At 41.2% G+C, this 20818-nt stretch overlaps 1 long non-coding RNA gene across 11 annotated transcripts in view; it reads right to left on the bottom strand.

Moving 5' to 3' along the window:
• LOC109375174 (uncharacterized) overlaps positions 1–20818 on the bottom strand; it is a 52388-nt gene that overhangs the window by 24404 nt on the left and 7166 nt on the right. For all 11 annotated transcript variants that reach the window (XR_002122518.1, XR_002122524.1, XR_002122528.1 and 8 more), the window contains one exon: positions 7877–7965. This is a non-coding gene — a long non-coding RNA (uncharacterized LOC109375174). The remainder of the gene's footprint in view (positions 1–7876; positions 7966–20818) is intronic.

Raw genomic sequence — 20818 nt, 5'->3', positions numbered from 1 at the left:
AAGCAACATCCTCCACAACTAGACTGAAGAACAAAAGGACAGCAACTTGTCTGTTCCCCTTCCCTGATTCCCCAACGCTGTTCCCCTCCTCCATTCCCCAATAAAATCTTTTTTAAAAACCACAAAAACTATACTGTCCATTGCTTTAGATCCTAACCTCAATTCTGTTATCTCCTATGTCGTTAGCTTGGAAAAGTTTCAACAGTCACTTAAAAAAATCTAGGAAACCAAGTTCTAAAGTGAAAAGTAAACACCCCAATGGTTTTTGGGCTTCAGAGAGTCAGTAGCTGGATCTATGTCCCTCGAATTAAACTCATTTCATTCAAGTCTCCACAGGACTCCCCAAAAAGGCAGGCTGTCACTCCTACTCCTGTGAGCCATCAGAAAACCTAACTCCTGGAGGGTAAACAAATGTTACCTGAGGTTAAGATAAATAGGCTTTGAGTCCCATCCCTGAAGCCAGTGCTTTCTTTCCCACTGAAAAATCCTTTCATTTATGTGTGACAGAGAGGGAGGGAATGGCTTTGGAGTTTTGGCACAGCCCAGAGGTCCCTCACAGCAGCCGGTGGGCTATCTAGGTGGGGAGCTGGACCTCACAGCACGCAGCTTGTCAGCTTGCTTCAGAGCTGTTGTAGAAGCTGCTCTCTTAGTTCCTGAAGCCACTAAGCTTACGATGGGACAAGACTTAACAGTTTTCGCCCCACACCACCAAGGACTTAAATGCTAAATACTAGTCATTGGCTTACAGACAGTTGCCTCTTAAGCCATCAGGTTTTACTGCAAACCTCTGCCACTGGAGCAAATTTACAAAAATACCCCTAGACAACCCAGATGGGACACTCTTCAATGATGGGAGCTCTGTAGTTACTTTACATGATATCATAAAAAATACAAGCCTCCCATTTGGGGCCAGGTCAAAACTGGCTGAGCTAATAGCTCTCACCCAAACACTAGAGCTGCTATAGACTATCTACTCGTCAAACATAATCAAGGATGTAAAATTTTAATGGAATATGTTGTTTCAACCTGTCTAATAACTCACAGTTAATAAAAAATAAAGTTCAACAGATTCATAACATAGTTTCTAACATCAGACAAAGAACAGGATTCTTCAGCCTAGATTTTTCCTTCCCTACATCCTGGTTTCCCAGTCTAACAGGATTTAGGGAATCATTTCTCATTTTTCTTTTATTTGTTTTTATAGGGATTACCTCAAACTGCTGCCTAAAATCCATCTCTGCTTACAGACCACCCACTGGCTGACAACCACGGCCTACACGACCACAACAACTTCACCTAGATTCGCTCATCTACCGTGGACCATTAGACCCCCTCTGGACTAGCCCTAATTGCGGGTTCATACTTTGTCCCTCCTCAGCAGGAAGCAGCCAGAGTGGTCTTCACCCCATTTCCCTAACAGCAGTTAGGGTTACCTCATCAAAGGAGGGATTGAGATAGGAAAATTATAAGCAGTCACGGAAATTGCCAAGGTAGAGGAAATCAGGGTGGAAACCATAACAAAGCCAGGGAAATAATTTAATTAGCTGACAGACAGGTTTAAGTGACAGGACCCATCAGTGACAAATTCAGGTGGGGGAGGAAGAAGGCCTCTTTTTCCAAGTCAGGGATCCCCAGGTAGAATGCATATCTTCAAAGAAGTTATTTAACATAACATAAGACTGTCAGGAGTCCTTTCTTCAAAGCCGGTATCCAGCTAACATGCTCCTCTCAGAGCAGAGACATTGATTAAGCTGATTAAGCTCTAAGGAAACTAGACAGTTTCGAGAAAACGCCTCCTCCTGGCTAAGTGACAATGTAAATCTGATAACAATGCCAAGAGGCAGCCCCCCTGCCCAGACATACAAAGGGTATAACAATCAAAGCTTTTGCCCTAACTAGTGGGCACCCCAGTAGGGGCCCCCTTTCATTTTGAGAGCTGTTACTTCCTACTCTAATAAACTCCTCTGTTACAAACTTTACCTCTCTGGTCCCTGTCTCCATTCTTCAGTGCTACGAGACCACGAATCCCAGCATGTAAACAGACATACACACACACACACACACACACACACACACACACACACACACAAATCCTACATCAATTCCATTTTGGGCAATGAGAGAACTTCTGTGGCAATCCGAGGTGAGTGGCACCCTTAGCCATTCCCTCCCCAACACTGCAGGCACCCTAGAAAAAGCCCTTGTGACTATGCCCCAGGGGCTCAGAGGACCTTTTCAGGATACAGTTCCTCTTCTCAACCCTCTAGCCCTGTCTGCGCATCTTTGGTTTCCATCCAAGTGCATTGACCCAGCCCTTTTGACAGCAGTGAGATGCACCCATGGGGCTCTTGAGATTTCAGAGGCACTGATTTTCTGGCTCTAGGATCCCCTGGATACGTGCTTTACAGTCACAGGGCAGAGGAGCCTCATTGCTGACCCCAACTCAGGCCCCCAGGACCCTGGCAGGTGATTGCTGCCCAGACTCCACACTGGGTAGGGGAATAAATAATCTTTTCCCACTGTTTCAACCTTTACAGATCACAAGTATTTTCATGAGCATTTCCAATCTGATTCTAACAATTAGCCTTATCTGGGGTTAAAGAGGGCAGGTGTAATGTCACTGCCATTTTACAGATGAGAAAATAGAGACACAGAAGATGCCCCAGGTCATATGAATAAATGGGGGAGTCAATATAAAGTACTGCTGAGTAATACTACTACTTCTACAACTATTCTTCCTAACAACAACACCACCAGCAATAGTAGCTTATGAATACTATGTTTATGAGTACTGACAGAGTTCAGTGCACATTAGAAAAGCAATGCTTCTCATTTAATTTTGCAACTTCAGTTCATAATTCTCTGGCAAGTATCTCCTTTTGAATGGGATCAACTACCTAATTTGTGGGGCCCAATGGAGAATGAAAATGTGGGCACTCTTTTCAAAAATTAAGAACGTCAAGACCATGACAGCAGAGCATTAAATCAAGCATGGAACCCTTCTAAGCATAGGGCCCTATCAGACTGCGCAGGTCACAGCCCATTAAGCTGGCCCTGCTTTTGAGTCCTCAAGAGACACTTAAGTTTTAGTATAATGTTTAGCTGTAGGGACAAGGGAGGGAACATGTGATTGGTTCTCTTCTTCTCATTTCATGAAACCGTTGGTTTTGTTACCTCTTGTAAATTCTTATACCATCAAGAGTATCATTACAATCCTAAATATGCCACAGTTCCTGGAGGACAAATCTAGAGTTTGTTTTTTTCCCCCTTGATTCTTGAGATGATGTACTTCCTGGGGAGCTGTGATTCATCTTGCTGACCCTCTCGAATACTATATTCAACACAAACTAAGAAAGCAGCTCAATCACCATTCCTCCCTCACTGAGGTCCTTCAGGCAAGAAAGGATACATTGAATATGTGAAAACTAAACTAAGCCATGACAAGGAGAAAGGCTCCCTCTGTTAGCCCCACTTACAAAGAACAAACAGTGCCATTGAAGGCACAGCCTCACACAAGGTTGTGCTAAGTGGTTCTTACAACAGACATGCTAGGCATTTTCAGTCTAGAGATATCCAGTCTGTCCCCGGTCATAGCCCCACCCATCATGATTCTTCCCTAGCCCTCCTACTTCCAAGCCAGGAAACAAATAAAAGGATGCTGAGAAAACCATCAAACAATTGTGACAAAATATATCATGTAATGTTATTTCAATGCACTACGATCCATTTTTAAATGAGAGCCATCTTTTCTGTAAATACAATAATACACAGAAAAGTGTTTTTACTAGACTGCTGTCTTGGAGTTGGCTTTTGGCCCTCCATCACGCTTTTTTCTTGTCAAATGACTTACCATATTTAACTAATTCTAAGATGCTTATTTTCTTCACATTTTCACATCTCTGAAATCAGAATGCACCTTTTAATCAAGGGCATTCTACAATTGCTGTCAGCCAGGAGGCATTTGAAAGGGGGGCTTTTATTGCCTGTGTGCACTCACACTTGATTGTGGCTATTATAGTATCATGATGTACGAGTATGATAAAAATATATGTCTAAATAAGCCAAAAAAGCTCTTTCAATAAGTATAAAATTAAAATTCTATGGGCCAGCCAAGTAGCGCGTTGGTTAAGAGCTGGCTTGGGATGCCAGCTCTGAGCAGCAGGGCCTCGGTTTGCATCCCACATGAGGGCCAGTGACACTGCCCTCTACAGCTAAGATGGTGAACAACAGCTCGACCTGGAGCTGGGCTGCCGTGAGTCACCGGCGATGGCATAGGCTGCAGCCCCTGCTGCAGTGGACTGCCATAAGCTACCGTGTGTGGCCGGCAGCCAGCATGAGCGGCTNCTGATCTGCCTCACCCGGGAAGAGCGTAATGATGGTGCCAACTTGGGCCAGTGAAGCAACATCCTCCACAACTAGACTGAAGAACCAAACGACAGCAACTTGTCTGTTCCCCTTCCCTCGATTCCCCAATAAAACCTTAAAAAATATTCTATGGATATGAAAGCATTACATCATAGTTTATTCAGAAGTTTTTTTATTTCTTTCTTAGTGTTACATAAAAAGCATCCCAACTATGATGAAACACTTCGTCTCTTCCATAGAATGCAATATCTGCCACTGACATTTTGGAAGAGTTTGAAAAGTTTTACTTGTACCCACCAAGGAGGCATCCAAAGTTTTCATATTGGAAAAATTTCTAGGTGTTAATAAAAGCCTGTTTTTAAAATATTTTGATAAAATACTGCTGTTTTATTTTTTTGTTTTTTTTTTACTTTTCCCTACTTACAACTAGAAATTCCCCAACCTGGAAACTCAAACACTAGCCAAAGGTACTATTGTACATCAGAATACCTATATACTTACTGGACGAGAGTAGTGGAAAAATCATTTTTTCCTGTAGTCATGTTTTTAGAGGAAGTTAGAGAATTCTAATATAAGCTCTAGAGCAGCACTATCATATAATACATATAATGCAAGTCACATATGTAATTGTAATTTTCATGTTGCAACATTTTAAAAAGTTTAAAAAGCAGGTGAAATTAATTTCAAGGGCGTGTTACTTAACTCAGTATATCCAAAATATTATCATTTCAACATGTAATTGACATAAACATATTAATGAAATATTTTGTTGATGTTGGCCTGGTATTTGAAATCTGGCATGTATTGTATTTTACACTTCTGGTATATCACAGTCCACACAAGCCACATGGGGTTAGTGGCTCCCATACTAGACAACGTAGGTCTAGTTGATACCTACATTTATCAGCAAAACAAAATAATCCCTTCCAGAATATTTTGCTCAAACACAATCAGTCATAGAAGCATTTGGCAGCGACTTCTACTGCATTTTTGTGAATGAGAACCACAATAAATTGGTTATTCCAACAATGACAATATATTTCTCTGGAGCAATCCTGCAGAAGACAGTTTAGAGCAATGGTCTTCAAACTAGACTATTAGTACATGAATTCTTTTCAAGAAGTATGCTAGCATGGAGAGTTTGCAGGAAATCTACTCTCAGATTCTCAATTTGTATGTGTATTCTTGACTACAATTGATCTGCCTAAGAACAACTTTTTTTCCACTTGCTTAAAATTAAGCATTGTTTTGCAGCCATTCTCAATAGTAATCACTTAAATGTGTCATTGCTAAAAAGAATAGCACCTCCTAACTAATAGCAGTATATACAGTTGATTCTGATTCTTTTAACTGGAGTGTTTTCCTGTATTACAAAGTGTTTACACTGGTAAAACTTATGCACAGAAATTGTATGTGATTTCTTTCAGATAAGGTACATCATTCTTTAAACTTGTTAAAACCTGTTTTCTCAGATTGTCTCTTGGAATAGCTTGTCTAGTTAAAGTTAATTTTCATTTCATTTTATAAATAATTACATATTTTCTACTTCCTATTATCAAAAATAAAATATGATGGTAGCTAAGCCAATTATTTTTTAGCTAAATATACTTTTCTCTTTCATAAAATATGATTAAAAGTTTGATTCTGTGATCTAATAACATTAATGGATTTTAAATTTTTCACACATGATTCTTAATTATTTCCAGAAACCCAATACTAATTCTAAACAACAATGCATATGTGTTTACCAAAGGAAATTATGCCTGCCATCAGATTTCTTGTTTCATACATGATTTATAATGTTAGCTACATACTACATTGTTTAATTTAAAATTATGTATGATAAAGAAAATGATTATTGAATTTCTTAAGTTATTTTGAAGCGGATATAAATCTTATTATCACTTTAACATTCTATGTAGCTTGTTAGTAAAATATTTAACAAGAAGTGCCCTATAGTTGATTTCTCTGTGGTTTTAATATTACTCCTCAGAATGCATATTAATTCATTTTATTTCCATTGAAAAATGAAGTCAGACACTTTTTCTGAAGATAAAGCTGATTTGGCTGATTATTTCCATATGAACACTGCCTTTGCCAATTAAGTTATATTATAAATATTTTCTATGAAATTCATGATCCAAGTCTGCAACCTCAAAGTTTTATATTTAAAGGATATAATGAATTAAAGGCATTTTATCAAAATTATTGTATTGACTAAGACATATTGATCTCAGTATTTTGATTTTCTCAACCTTTGTGAGTACATTGGATTTAAAATAATGCCTCAAAATGAAAGTATGACAGATATAATAGTCATTTGTTAAATCTTGGTAAGATCATTTTGGTAAACTTTTCAGAAAATCAGAAAAAATGATTCGGCAACAAATCCTTTCGTAAATCAAGGCTTCTTTGCTTTCACACTATGAAAGATAGGCCGCATCAAGTTGTCCGTTAAAAATTAAAATTTTTAATTAAAACTATTTTAAATCATTAAAAATTATCTTTGATGAGAGGTCACGTGTGATTTTTGACCCATGATGTGGACACTTATTCCATTCCCTTCTGCTTATTTATGGGAACAAAGTTTTCTGAGTTCTTATATCTATAAAAGTGAAAAATAGGAAAAAATGATAATGCACTCTCTCTCACTAGAACTAACAGTCATCCTCAGAGTCATGAACTAATTTGGGGAAAAATAATCATATTTACTTAAGAGATGCATTTCAAACCAAATTCTAGTTTTTATTTTTAATAATTACTTATCAAAATGTGTAATATTTTACACTGGCCTGATAAGCTGTACACTACTAGTAATTTAATGATAAAAATTTTAATACTTAGAGGCTTAAAGTTATAGGGAAATTTATTTCAGTCCATATATGCTTTTTGCAGAGATGTATAGTAGAGTGAAAATAAGAGGCCTTTAAACATAAAAACATATTACGTTAGGATAAATTATATGAGAAAAGTTGAATGAAATGGTGATTTCAAGGAGGTAATAAAATCATGTAAAATTTCTGTCTGTGCATGGTTCTTTGCTTGCTTTCAAATCAACAATGATGAGTATCAAGTTACTATAGTACTTTTAGTTTACTGAGTCATGCAAAAAATGTAATTAAATCATGTTATTAAAAGCATAAGTATTTATTACATGCTGAAAATAACTCTTCAAATAATTAAACTTCTGATGAGAAATTTCAAATGTTAACTTAAAGATATATGATGGGGTAGATAGTTTTTCAAAATTATTTTTGGTGGCCTATAATTAGGAAGTTTGAAGACCACTGCTGTAGAACAGTCTCAATAAAGTCTAGAGGAAAACTGAGCAGAGTGGAAAGAAATTTAAGAAGGTAGGTTTCTTTTTATTTTATAACGTTTTAATTTCTGAATATAGCTGAAACCACTATAACTTTATGTATCCTAGCTTATTCGCCAGGGAGGATATTCAACTTTGCAATGGGTGAAATTTTAGGAATGTTTCTGAACAATCCACAAATACGGTACTTACTCAATATGGTCACTAGGTGGCACATGTGCACCTGGAGGGAAGCCCTCTTTCCCCTCTTCCTGGGGCTCGCTCCAATCTGCCATCTCCTCCTGCAAAAAGGAAAGGGATACGAATAACAGTGACAATCACAACAAACAACAATAACAGGAAATATTTGATTTAGGTCTTTCCATTTGCTGGGGACATAAAATTTCAGAAAGGGTTTTGTCTGTGAAGGTAACTATTCTTCATTAATACCATTTACGAATAATGTTAATTAATACATCTCTATGATATAAACATGCACTTGACCACAAAACCCAAACCCTATCCACCTAAGAACTTCAGCTCTAGCAAAATCAAAAGCAGCAGCAGCAGCAGCATCTAAAACATTTCAAATACGAGTCTAAACCTTTCATTTCACTGTATCTTCAAATGTAATAGTTGTAATAGTAGCTCCATGTTACAGGTGAGAAAGCAGAAAAATGGCCCCAAATTATACAGCTAGTAAGTGCTGGAGCTGGGCTGCAAACACAGGTTTGATTTAGTTTGTTTTCAAATCCAGTAGCCATACCCTTAAATATTACACTGTGTGATGTTTCAGTGTGTGTGTGTGTGTGTCTGTGTGTGTGTGTTTGTGTGTATCTTTCTATATTTGGCTATGCATGTTTATATTTCTGTGCTTTCCTGTGATTCTATGCCTGTGATTTTGTGCCTGTGGAAATGTGTGTGTGTGTGTGTGTGCACACGCACACATGTGCACTCCAGATCTTTCAGAGATCTCTCTGATAATTTCCACATCTGCTTTTACATGGTATAGTCATCAAAGGGAGCTCAATAATTTTCATTATCTCTTTAAGAGGCTAAGAAATAGGTACATTAAAAGTCACCACCTCCAGAGCAGCCAGTTAGCTCAGGTGGTTAGAGTGCAGGTTTATAACACCAAGGTTGCCGGTTCAATTCCTGCATGGGCCACGGGCGCTGCATCCTCCACAACTAGATTGAAACAACTACTTGACTTGGAGCTGATGGGTCCTGGAAAAACACACTGTTCCCCCTATAAAATTTCAAAACAAAAAGGTCACCACCTCCTTTGGATAAGTATTTATTTGCACATCCTTTTATATGTGGTTGAGTCTCTGTTTCCATCTGTATAAATCTGCATGAGTCTGTCTGCGTTTCCATTTGTAGCATGATTAAGTCCACGTCTGCACCTATATGCCTATGTTGACAGATGTATACGTGTGTGTGTATTCACATGTGATGTACACTTAGGACTGAGTGCCATATGGGCATAGGAGTACATTTGTACACCACTGTGTGTGTGTGTGTGTGTGTGTGTGTGTGTGTGCGCGTGCCAATGGGTGTATAGGTTGACATGTGAGGGTACATCTCTGTGCATTTGAGTGCTGTGAATGTCTGTATTTTTTAGTGTTTCAGTTTGCATTGTCTGTAGATATATGTGTATGTCTCTTATACACTGAGGATGTTGTGTGCTTGTGTATTGGGGGGGCATACACCTGGCACCTGAGTGTGCATTTATTTGTCCGTATGTGCAAGTGCATTTATAGAACTCTGTGTGCATGTGCCTGTAAGGGGTGTTTGGAGTGTGTCACCATCTGAGTGGGGGGAATCTTGTCATTGGGGGGGCAGTATCCATGTATATGAGCACATATGTAAGTCTGTGGGGCTGTACCTCTATCCTTATGTGTGTATATATACATATATATGTGTGTATATATATATACATATACATATATATATATATATATATCTACATATATATATATCTGTGTGAGTCTATGTGTATAAGACAGCATCTATATCTGTGTGGACACATTTATTCCTTACGTTGACTGCTTGCAAATATTCATCTGTGTGGTTCTCTGCATGTCTACGTGTCTGTGTGTATATGGTATGTGTGTGTGTATGAGTGTGAGTCCATGTGTACCTGTACATTCTTGCCTGTAAGCCCCTTTATCTGTGTCTAGGTCCTTCTATATCATATGTACATGCCTCGGTGTTCATCTGCCTCTGTTTGCATGCATGTGTCTGGATGAGCATCTGCATGTCTATGGGGGCACTGTGTGTGCATCTGCAATACGTCTGTCTGCACAACAATAAGTTTCTTGGGATGACCGGGTGTGTGCACCTGTGTGTCCATGTGTAGGTGTTTATGTTGCTGTGTGCATGCAAGGACTCCATATGCATGGGAACTTTGTATGCCTGTGTACACAGTGTGCCTCTGTCCCTGTGTTTGTGCATGCCTCTGAGGTATGCATGTGTGTTTGCACGCATATGGATGACTATACACACGTGTCTGTGCAAGTGTCTGTGCGTGAAGGTGTGCTGGGCTCTGCTAATGTGGGTGCACATTTCTTTGTCGGCATGCACAGGTCAATGAGCATGCATGCTTCTGCGTGTATCTGTGTGCTCTGTGTTTGTTCAGGTATGTGTCTGTGGGTCTCAACATCTATCTGTACATCTGTATGGAATGTCTGTATGTGTGTAAATCTGTATATATGTTTCTGCATACATCTGCACAAGCCATCTCTTTATGAGCCTGTGTGGGTGTGGCTCCGTGTACGCCTGTCTCCGTGTACACGCCTGTGTCTGTGAATTTACCTGTGTTTCTGCACACATATGTGATTTTACATGCTCCTTTCGTATATCTGAGTACATCTGTGTGTGAGTGCAGATGTGCTTGCCCATGTGTTTCTTCATGTGGGTCTTCAGATCTGTGCCTCTATGTGTACATATGTACTTCTGCATATGAAAGTGTCTCTGCTAAATCTATCTATCTATCATCTGTCTATCTATCATCTATCTATCTATCTATCTGTAATGCATATCTCTCTGTATATGAAAGCATCTCTCTCTAAATGTATATACCACTGTCTGTATGATATATACATGTACAGATCTCTTTTTGGATCCATCTCTGTTTTGTTTATGTGTGCATGTATATGTCTCCATGTACAAGTACCTTTATGTGTACACCCTTTCATGTTTGTGCATTTCCATAGGTACATCCATATGCATGAATACTCCCATGTGTGCCCCATGTGCATTTACACATGCACTTATGTTGCATGCACACACATGAGCATGTTTAAGCATGTGTGTGTGAATAACAGCTATGTGTGTATATATGGATGTGACCCTGTGAGCATGAAAATGCCAGTAAGTACATGTTTCAAACACATGTATCTACCTATGAACATATCTGTGTTTCAGCACTTGTGTAAATGTCTCCATGTCTCTATGCCTCAGTAAAAACACATATACCCGTGTCTGCATATGAATGACTTTATGCATGCAGATGGGTGTGTGCTCACATGTGCCTGTGTGGGTTCGGGTCTGCTTGTCTACATTTCTGCATAAACGTCTGGGGGTGTCTCAGAATGTGTCTGTGCCTCATGAGCCTCCAGAAACATCTATGTGTTTTCGTATGTGTGTATATGTGTGTATCTGTGTTTTTGCATCTTTGAGGTTATGGATCAGCAAACACATTGTCTGGATGGCATATGTACATTTCTGTGTGCTTCTCTGGGTCTGTGCAAGCGTGGAGTATATATCTATGACTATATGTTACTCTGTGCCGACACACAGAACTGTAGGCATTTGTGTGTATGCATATGTGTATTTGTGTAGACATGAGATGACCCCTGTTGGGAATCTGTGTTTTATGTTCATATTTGTGCAAACATATGTCTGGCCAAGGCTTTAAGAATGTATGGTGTGGGGGTGGCTGGTTAGCACAGTTAGTTAGAGCAGTGCTCATAACACCAAGGTTGCAGGTTCGATCCCCACATGGGCCACTGAGCTGCATCCTCCACAACTAGATTGAAACAATTACCTGGAGCTGATGGGTCCTGGAAAAACATACTGTTCCTCAATTAAAAAAAAAAAAGCATGTATGGTCTGTGGGATTAGTACACACCTGTAGGTCTACATCAGTGTAAACATCTGTGACACTGTATGTGTGTGTGTGTGTGTGTGTGTGTTCTGTTGTACACGTACTTGTCTATGATGAATATGTGTATGTGTAGGTTGTGAGCACTTTTTTCTGGAAGGACTTTTCTGGTCATTTCCACACCTGCTTTTCTACGATACAGACAGCAGAAGGGGCTCAAGATTTTCTTCCTACTAGAAGTAGGCAAGAAAATAAATACAAAAAGACAGTTTCCTTTGAAAAATGTTGATTCTTGAAGATCGTACCTATGGTCTAGTAACACAGGCTTTTTATAACCTGAAGACAAAAAGCAGGTGGCTGGTTGGATCTTCAAATCCCACTGCTATCAGGGGCATTTCTGTCGGAGACCCTGGCAAGTACCTATCTTCCTTCCCAACTGTGGCCCCAGGCAGGGCCCACATGCTGCCTCCTGGCTGTTCAAAACCCACACTGCACAGTCCCCAGCCCACCTTCTGCTCCCCTGGGCGTGCCTATTATACAGGGCTCCAAAGTTACTCCTACCTTCTTCTCCATTCTACTTCTTTTCTTTGGCTAGAAATTCAGATTAAGATACCTGGTGTTACTTAATTCTTATGACAGCCTAGGAGGCAGGAACCAGTTTATCAATGAGGACTAGGATCAGAGAATGAGAGTGCATTGTGTGGGTTCTGTGGCCAATCAGTGGCAGAAGCAGGATTCAAAACCAGGCCCAACTGACACCAAATCCATATTCCTTCTACTCTACCACTGACTATTTCTACCATCGAATGTGCCCAGGCTCCAGCTCCAGGAAGTGGGGGAGCTGAGACGGGGAGCAGGCACGTCTACCTCCAAAGACTGCGTTCTGAACCTTGCTTCTTTCCTGAAATCGTCTCGGTTAATTCTTGGGTTGGCCTACAAGGAAGTATTTCAGCATGTTTACAAACGGGTAGACAGAATCAAAAGAGTGAAGTCACTTGCCAAACTCTAACATGTTGTTGAGGATTAAATGTGATACAGTGGGTGTGGGCCTCCAGAAGTGAAGCTGAATGTTCTAGAGTGAGCATACATATTGTGTTGCTTTTCTTGATGCTCTGAGGCTTTCTGAATTTTGTGGAGGGAGCCTGGGTATTATTAAGGGTGTCTAAAGTTTGGGGCAAATCTGGGTGTTGCAGGGTGAATGTGTGGATTATGTCTCTATGTGCATGGCTGTTCTCTATGTTGCAGTACGAGTCTGTGAGAACTGTGGGGGCATGTCTGAGTCTTCTGGGGCTAGTTTCTGGGTTAGGTGGCATGTCCTGGTGTTATAGTGTGAGGTTAGGTGTTGTGGGGTGACTCAGGAGAGGGAGGTGAATCTGAGTGTGGTGGAAAAAATCTTTTTGTTACATGGGAGGTCTGTCTTGTGGGTTGATTCTGTGTGTTTTGGGATGACAAGTCTCATTTTGTGGGGTGGTCTGTCTGAAAGGTGGGTCTATGTGTTCTGGGGTGCGTATATGGGTTGAGGGAAGTGTAATTTGTAGGTCCAGTAAATGAGTTTACTGTGGTGTCAGACTGTGAGCAGTATGAGTCATGCACTGTGTGCACTATGAGGTTGTTCTCTACATTTAGGGAGGCATAGCTAGGGGGTGTGAGGTGAAGCTGTGTTTGGGATTGTATCCATGAATGATGGATGGGCTCTGTGGGTCCTGAGCATCTGGTTTGAAGTAACTGTGCTTTGTAGGAGTGATTCTGGATGTTGGGAATTTTATGACTATGATTTTTTGGATATACTGTCCAGGAAATCTAGGGACTAGGGAACATTACCTCACATTGTAGGGCATTGTTAGGTGTTGTGGCCTATATCTCACAGCCTGTACATTGTGGGATACATCTTGGAGTAATGGGATAAGACTGTGTTTCACTGGTTGATTCTACACGTTCTCTAGTAAATTGTTGTGGCATAAGGCCAGTCTTTGCATTTTAGGGTATGTCTGTGCCTTATGGGAAATCTATGTGGGTTTTTTAAAGGGGGGAGTCTATTGGGCATAGGGTTGTATCAGTACATAGTATGCCATTTCTGGAGGTTGTGGTCCAGTGTTTTGCATTATGGGGTAAGTCTGATTGAGAAAGTCTAATTCTGGATATGGTATTGGGTATGTCCTGGTGTTATCAAGAGAGTGTGAGTTATTAGGGACAAGTCTGGGTATGGGGGAGTTTGTGTTTGTGCTGCAGGACTACTGTGTGTGCCACAAGACGTATCTGCCTTATAGTGTAATTCTGGGTGTTATGGGGTATGCCAGTGTGTAACCGAGCATGCCTTGAGTTTGGGATCTTTATGTTGGGTGATGATTTTTGTGGGGTGAGTTGGTGTGGTAGGGCATGTCTGTGCAGCATGGGGTATATATCTCAGTAGTGTGGGGCAAGTCTGTACATCATGAGGCTTGCCTGTAGTACTGTGGGTCATGTATTGGTTTTGTGGGATGATGTGAGGTTGTAATGAGATTTGTGTGCAGGTAGGAGAGTCTGATTGTTGAGGGGAATGTCAGTGCATTGTAGGGAGAGCCTTATATGGGTTGAATTTGTAATGTTGTGATTTGATTCTAGGTGTTTTGGAGTGAATTTGCATTTGGAGAAAGACTGAGCATGATGTAGCTATTCTGGGACTGTGGGGGTGTCTGTACATTTTCAACATATTTTGGACATTGTAGGACACAACTTTTCATTGGAGTTTTTTTCCAAGGCGTTGTGGGGATGAGTATGTGCACTATAGACTGTGTCTAGGTTGTGGGTCAAGGGTGCCTTGTGGGGTGAGGCTGTGTTGTAATGCATATCTGGTGAGGAGCATAACTGTACAATATGGAGTATGCCTTCATACTGTGTGGCAAGTCTGTTTGCCCTAGAGCAATTCTGGAGGTTGGGAAGATATGTTTTTGTTTTGGGTATTTGCCTTGTGGAGAGAGTGTGTGTGTTTTGGGGGTGCATCAGAATGCAATTTTATGGTTATGGAAGACACTTGTGTGTCATAGGGTACATCTGTCCATCGTGAGTTTATCTGTATCTAGGTATTATGGAGCTAGTTTGTGCATTGTAAGACATATCTTAAGTGTTTTGCGGCAAGACTGTGAATTTGGGAGTGGCTGGATGTTTGTGGTCTATTTTTACCATACTTGGGTAAATTTATGGTGTAGAGCAAGGCTGTGCATTCTTGGGAAATTTTTGCATTGTGGAACTTACCTCTGTGTTAGAGGGCATGTCTTGGTGTTACAGGGTCTGGGCATTGTGGGGCAAGTCTGTTCATTGTATTATGAGGCATTTCTGTAGTATTATAGTACAAGACTGAGTTTTGAGGCAAATCTAGGTGTTACAGTAATATCAGATGCCTTATGAGGCAAGTCTTGGCATTTTTGGGAGAATTTTTGCATTGCGAGGTCAATTTGTGCATTGCGATGTGATTCCATGGGCTGTGGCGGGAGTCTTGCATCATGGAATGTGTGTGACATCATAAGTTGGTCTAGGTATTGGGAGGTGAGTGTGGGAGTTATGGGAGAGTGGGCATTGTGAGGCTTGTATGCATGTTGTGGAGTGTTTCTTGGTGCTATGGTATACATCTGTGTATTTGGGGGCATATCTGGTGCTTGTGGAGCACTATGGGTAAATTATTTGCTTTGTGGGTGAGTCTCTGCATTGTGAGATAACACTGTGTGTAGGGCTGAAAGTCTGTGAATTGTACGATGAATTTGGAAATTGTGTAAAATCCTACATGTTGTGGGGCAAATCTATTTTCTGTGGCATGTTTTAGAGCTACTGGACAAGACTATGCTGGTGGGGGAGGGGGTGTGTCTACACATTTAAGGATGTGACAGGATGTTATGGAGGGGTCCATTCCTTATGGAGTGCATGTTTTTAGAAATGTTCATAAGTTGTTATGCTATGCTGTGTGTTCCTAGGGAGTCTATATCTTATGAGGCATAATTGTGTATGGTAGGATGTATACAAGGGTTTGTGGGAGAAGCAGTCCGTTTTGGAATGGGTATGTGTTTTTATGCAATTTGGGGTGCTATGAGGGGAATCTGGACATTGAGGGAGAACTCTGGTGTTTCTGGATTCTGTGCATTGTTTTGGGAGACTCTCAGTTGTGATTGTTGACTGTACATTGTAATGTGTGTCTGGGTATTGTGGGACAAATATGAGTTGTGAATGGATTCTAAGTGACAGTAAATTTGTTATGTTAGATGCAGGGTGGGTTTGTGCATTTCGGGCTGAGTGTAAGTGTTTGGTGGTAAGTGTGGGGTGGGGTGAATCTTTGCTCTCTGGGGTAGGGCTGTGAGTTGTTGGTCATGGTTGTGAGTTATGATGCAATTCTGCAACTAAAAACACTTGTGAGCTCAGTTTGAGTGCTGCTTTCCTTTCTACCCATGGCAGGGCAACCATAGGCTTGGTGAGGGTGTTTCTATAGGGCATATTTTTATATTTTAATATGATTTGGCAACTATTTTTAGAGCGTGTGTGTTGTGTTGTGAGTTTCAGACTTTATGGGTCAAATCTGTGTGTTTTGGTACAAGTCCGGGATTTGCGGCATTAGCGCAATGTGGGGAAAATTGTGTTAGGCTAATTTATGTCTTGAACAGTGAGCTGACATGCTGTGATGTAATCCTGTGTATTGTGAGAGGAGTTTGTATCTGGGGAAAGTCTCTACATGGTAGGGTGTTTCTATGTGTTATAGTGCCTGTTTGTATACTGCTTGGGCAACTCTTTGCAACATGGAGTAACTGTGAATTGTGGGATCATCCTTTATATTGTAGGATGAATTGTGTCTTGTGATGCTATTCCACACCTTGTCTAGAGAGGTTGAGTGTTGTCATTGACTGCAAGTGTTTTGGGGTCAGTCTTTGTGCTGAGGGACGTGTGTGTGTTTTGTGTCAACTCAGTACCGTATGGCACATCTGTGTGTCATGAGTCAACCCTATACAATGCATGGGGGATCTGTATGCTCTGGGACGGTTTTGTGTGCTTTGGTGTGGGCCTGATTGGTGGGAAGTCTTGGCACTGTGTCTAGGAATTGTAAAGGATGTCTAGATGGCTGTGTCATGGGTGGAAGAGATGCATGTTGGAGCATGTTTCTTCACTGTAGGAAAAGTCATGTGACATGAGATGCGTCTCCCCATTGTGGCTTGATACTATGCATTGTGAGGCATAGCAATGCTTTGTGTTATGATTCAGTGTTTTGGGGACAGTCTGAGTTGTGCATTTGTGTCTGTGCATTGGGATTTTTGCAATTCAGCATGCTGTGCAATGAGCTAGTCTATGGGGTGAATCTGTATGGTTGGTTGTGCATGGGCATTGTAGGATGTGTCACTGTGCTGCAGGGCAGGGCTAGGTGCTTTGTGCTCCTATTTTCCCTGTAAGCCAGGTGTTTGCACTGCAAGGTGAGGCTGTGTTTGAGGCACATCTCTGTTGTAAGGCATGTCTGTGCACTGTTGTACAGCTATGTGTTTTTGAGGCAAGTCTGTGTGCTGTACATTTCTGTCTGTGCATTAATATGTTTCTTGGTATTGTGGAGTGAATCTGGGCATTATAGGGTGATTATGGATGTTGGGGCACACATCTGTGCATTATAGGACATGCCTTTGTGTTTGGGGACAAGTCTAGGGGGTGTGGTGCTAGATCAGACTGAGTGGGGTGAACCAGTGCTTCAGGGAATAAGGCTGTGTATTGTGCAGGATTCAGTGTGTTATGAGATGTGTTTGTATTGCATATGAGGTATTCTGAGATCTGTCTGGATTGTGGAGCACATCTATGCAGTGTATGGTTTATCTAGGTGTGGATGGGCAAGTCTGTGAGTTGGGGGCCATAGCTATGCATTATAGGGCTTCTTATGTGGTGGGGAAATGCAGGGACAATACTTTGCAGTGAGCCTGGGTGTTGTGGTTCTAGCATTTTCATCGTGGAGCAATTGTGTCTATCATGGAGCAAATCAGTTTATAGCATGAGTCTGCACATTGTAATTCCAACCTGTGCATGGTAGAAGAGTCTGTCTGTTGTGTGGTATGGTTGTGTCATGAAGGTCTTCGCATTGTGGGGTTTACCTGTGCTTTGTTGGGTTTTATACTTGGCATTGTGGGGTATGGCTTTGCTGTGTGATGAGTGCACATTGTGTGGCAGTATGGGCTTTGTGGAACATACCTGGGCACTGTTATTATCCTGTGCATTATGGGGTGAGCTTGTGGGTTGCGGTTGTGTTCATACTTTGAGAGGCACATCTGTGTGTTGTGGAATGTATTTGTGAGTTGTGGGGTAATCTGTGAGCAGCGAGTTGACTCTGGATGTTCTGAGGTGAGTGTGGGTAATGCAGGCGGAGTTGCATTGTGGGAGATATCTATGAATTATGGGGCATATCTGAAGATTGTGGGAGAAGTCTGTGGTTATAGGTTGTATTTGAGTGCTATGGGCCCTGCATATCTATTGGGCGTTGTGATATAATTCTGTTCCTGGGGAGGTGTGAGTTGTGGAGGTCCCTGTGCCTTGTAGTGTGTCTACATATGGTGAGGTTAGAATGCGCACAGTAGGGCAAGATGGTGTGTTGTGGTGCCATTCTCTACTTTGTGGGAGGAGTCTGCACTGTGAAGTTGAGTCTGTACATTGTAGGGGCATGTTGGGGTACTGTGTACCAGCTCTGCGTATTGGAGAATTTTTTGTATGTTGTAGGACAAATCTTGATATTGTGAAATGGTATTTACTGGGCTGATTCTCGATGTTTTGGGTTAAGTCTTAATTGTGTGGAGCCAGTGAGTATGTGTTATGTGCCTAGGACAGGCATCATGGGACATGTGTGCCTTGTCATATGACTGAATATTGAAGATCGCACTTGTGAGGAATGGGCCAATCCATGTGCTATGGGACGCGCCTGTGTGTGATAGAGCAAGTCTGGATCCTGTGGAGAGATTCTCTGCATTATAGGGCAAGTCTGTGTGCATTTTGGGGATTTGGGGTGTACAGATAATGTTCATGGGTTGTGATAGGGATGGTGTTGGAGAAGTCTGTTTGTTGTGGATTGTTTCTAGGGATCTTAAAGTGAGTTTCTGTGTTGTGTGGCCAATGTGTTCTGTGGGGATTACGTGTAGTGTCAAGCATGATATAATGGATAGGGTGCATTTAGTTGAATGGGATGAGTCTGCATGGATGAGTTTCTGTATCGCAGGTATATTTGTGCACTGCAATGTGTGTCTAGGTGTTGCGTGATGAGTCTGCTAGGTGTTATGCAGAGACTCTGTGTGGTAGATGCTTCTGGGAGCTGTGGGCTAAGTGCAGTCAACATGGGAATTGTAAGGAAACAGTGGTGAGAGTGTGAGTTGTGATGTAATTCTGTGCTTTATGGGGGTATACTCTATATGTTGTGGGTTAATTCTAATTCTTTTAGATTGAGTTTTCCTGTTATGGTCCAATTCCATGTGTAGAAACAACAACAATAACAACAACAAGATCAGTTAACATTGATAACATTCATTCTGTGCCAGGCACTGTTCCAAACACTTTCGAAGGCATTTGCTTATTTATTCCTCGTAACAGCCCTAATAAGTACCGTTATTATTCTCAATTTATACCTGAGGAAAATAAGGCACAGAGAGGTTAAGAAACCTTTCCAAGGTCACACAATTAGTAAATCATGCATGTGGGACTGAAACCGGAGAGCCTGAATCTTAAATGTAAGCTTTTAACCACAAATTAGACTGCCCCTTTGTTTTTGGGGTATATTGTGCATGTCAAGAGGACGTCTCTGGGCCTTGTGAGGTACATCAAGATGTTGTGGCATGTCTTGGGTTGCAGAGTACCTAGGGATTGTCAGATTTATCCAAGTATTGTGGGGTTTATCTGTCAATTGTGGGGTGGGTTTTGTTGAAAGGACATTGCTTTATATCAAGTTTGGAAGTTGAGACACTTCCATTGTGGTCAACTGTGTAATTTGTGTATTGATCTTCTGCTTTGAAGGAAAGATGTGTAGTGATGTGATTTTGTGAGCTGTCAGAGAATTTTGTGTGTTTCCAGGAGTAACTATTTTGAAAGGTATGTTTATTGGTTGTGAGTCTAGTCCTTGAATTGTGCCATGTTTCTGTGTCTTGTGGAGTGAGTACGGGTATCAGTGTCCAAGTCTGTGCTTTATAGAGGAAGTTTGTAAATTGTGATATAATTCTGTGAGTTGTGGGGGAACCGTGTGTGCTGTGGGAAATGTGTATATGTTGTAGGGGGTCTCCAGGTTTTCTGAGGCTAATTGTTACATGGGGAGCTGTGCATTTTCGGATGTCTCTGTGTGTTATAGTGTGTGTGTGTGTGTGTGTGTGTGGTGTGAAGTATGTCTGTGCATTTTGGATCTGTCTGTGCTCATTGGAAGTATCTTTGTGTTGTAGCGCATGTCTGTGCATTGGAGACAAGTGAGCATTTGGAGAGGGGACAAGTTTGTGCATTGTACAGTGAGGCTGTGTGTTATTCAATGCTGATAAAGTTTCTCTGTATATATTAAAGTACCTCTAGGTGCCTTGGGAGATGTGACATGTATCATGCAATAGTCTCTGTATTCCTGAGGCAAGCCTGAGTTTATGGGGCAACCTCTTATGTTGTGGGTTTAGTCTGTGTTATAATGCAATTCCATGCATCATATAGGGTATGTCTGTGCAGGCTAAGCTGTTTTGGAGTGAGTTTATGTACTGGAGAGCATGTCTAGGTGATGTCTAGGATGTCTTGGATGAGCCTTTGTACTGTTATAAGTCTGCATCGTGGAGCACCCCTTAATTGTTGGGTGAGTCTGTGTTGTAGGATGAGTCAGTATCATGGTTCAAGTGTTCTAAATTTAGGAGCACAAATTTTGGAGCATGTCTGTAAATAGCAGATATATCTACACATGCAACACAAATTTGTGTGTGGTAGGGTGTATTTATGTAATATAGGACTTATCACTGAGTTGTAGGGTGTGTGTGGGTGTTGTGAGTCTGTCTTGTGGCGTGTGGCTAGATGATATGCATGCAGCCTGGACACTGGGATGAGTCTGTGTATTATGG

The sequence above is a fragment of the Hipposideros armiger genome, unplaced genomic scaffold, assembly GCF_001890085.2.
Source record: "Hipposideros armiger isolate ML-2016 unplaced genomic scaffold, ASM189008v1 scaffold_908, whole genome shotgun sequence".
Classification (NCBI taxonomy): Eukaryota; Metazoa; Chordata; class Mammalia; order Chiroptera; family Hipposideridae; genus Hipposideros; species Hipposideros armiger.
This window is presented reverse-complemented; position numbering and strand designations above follow the sequence as displayed.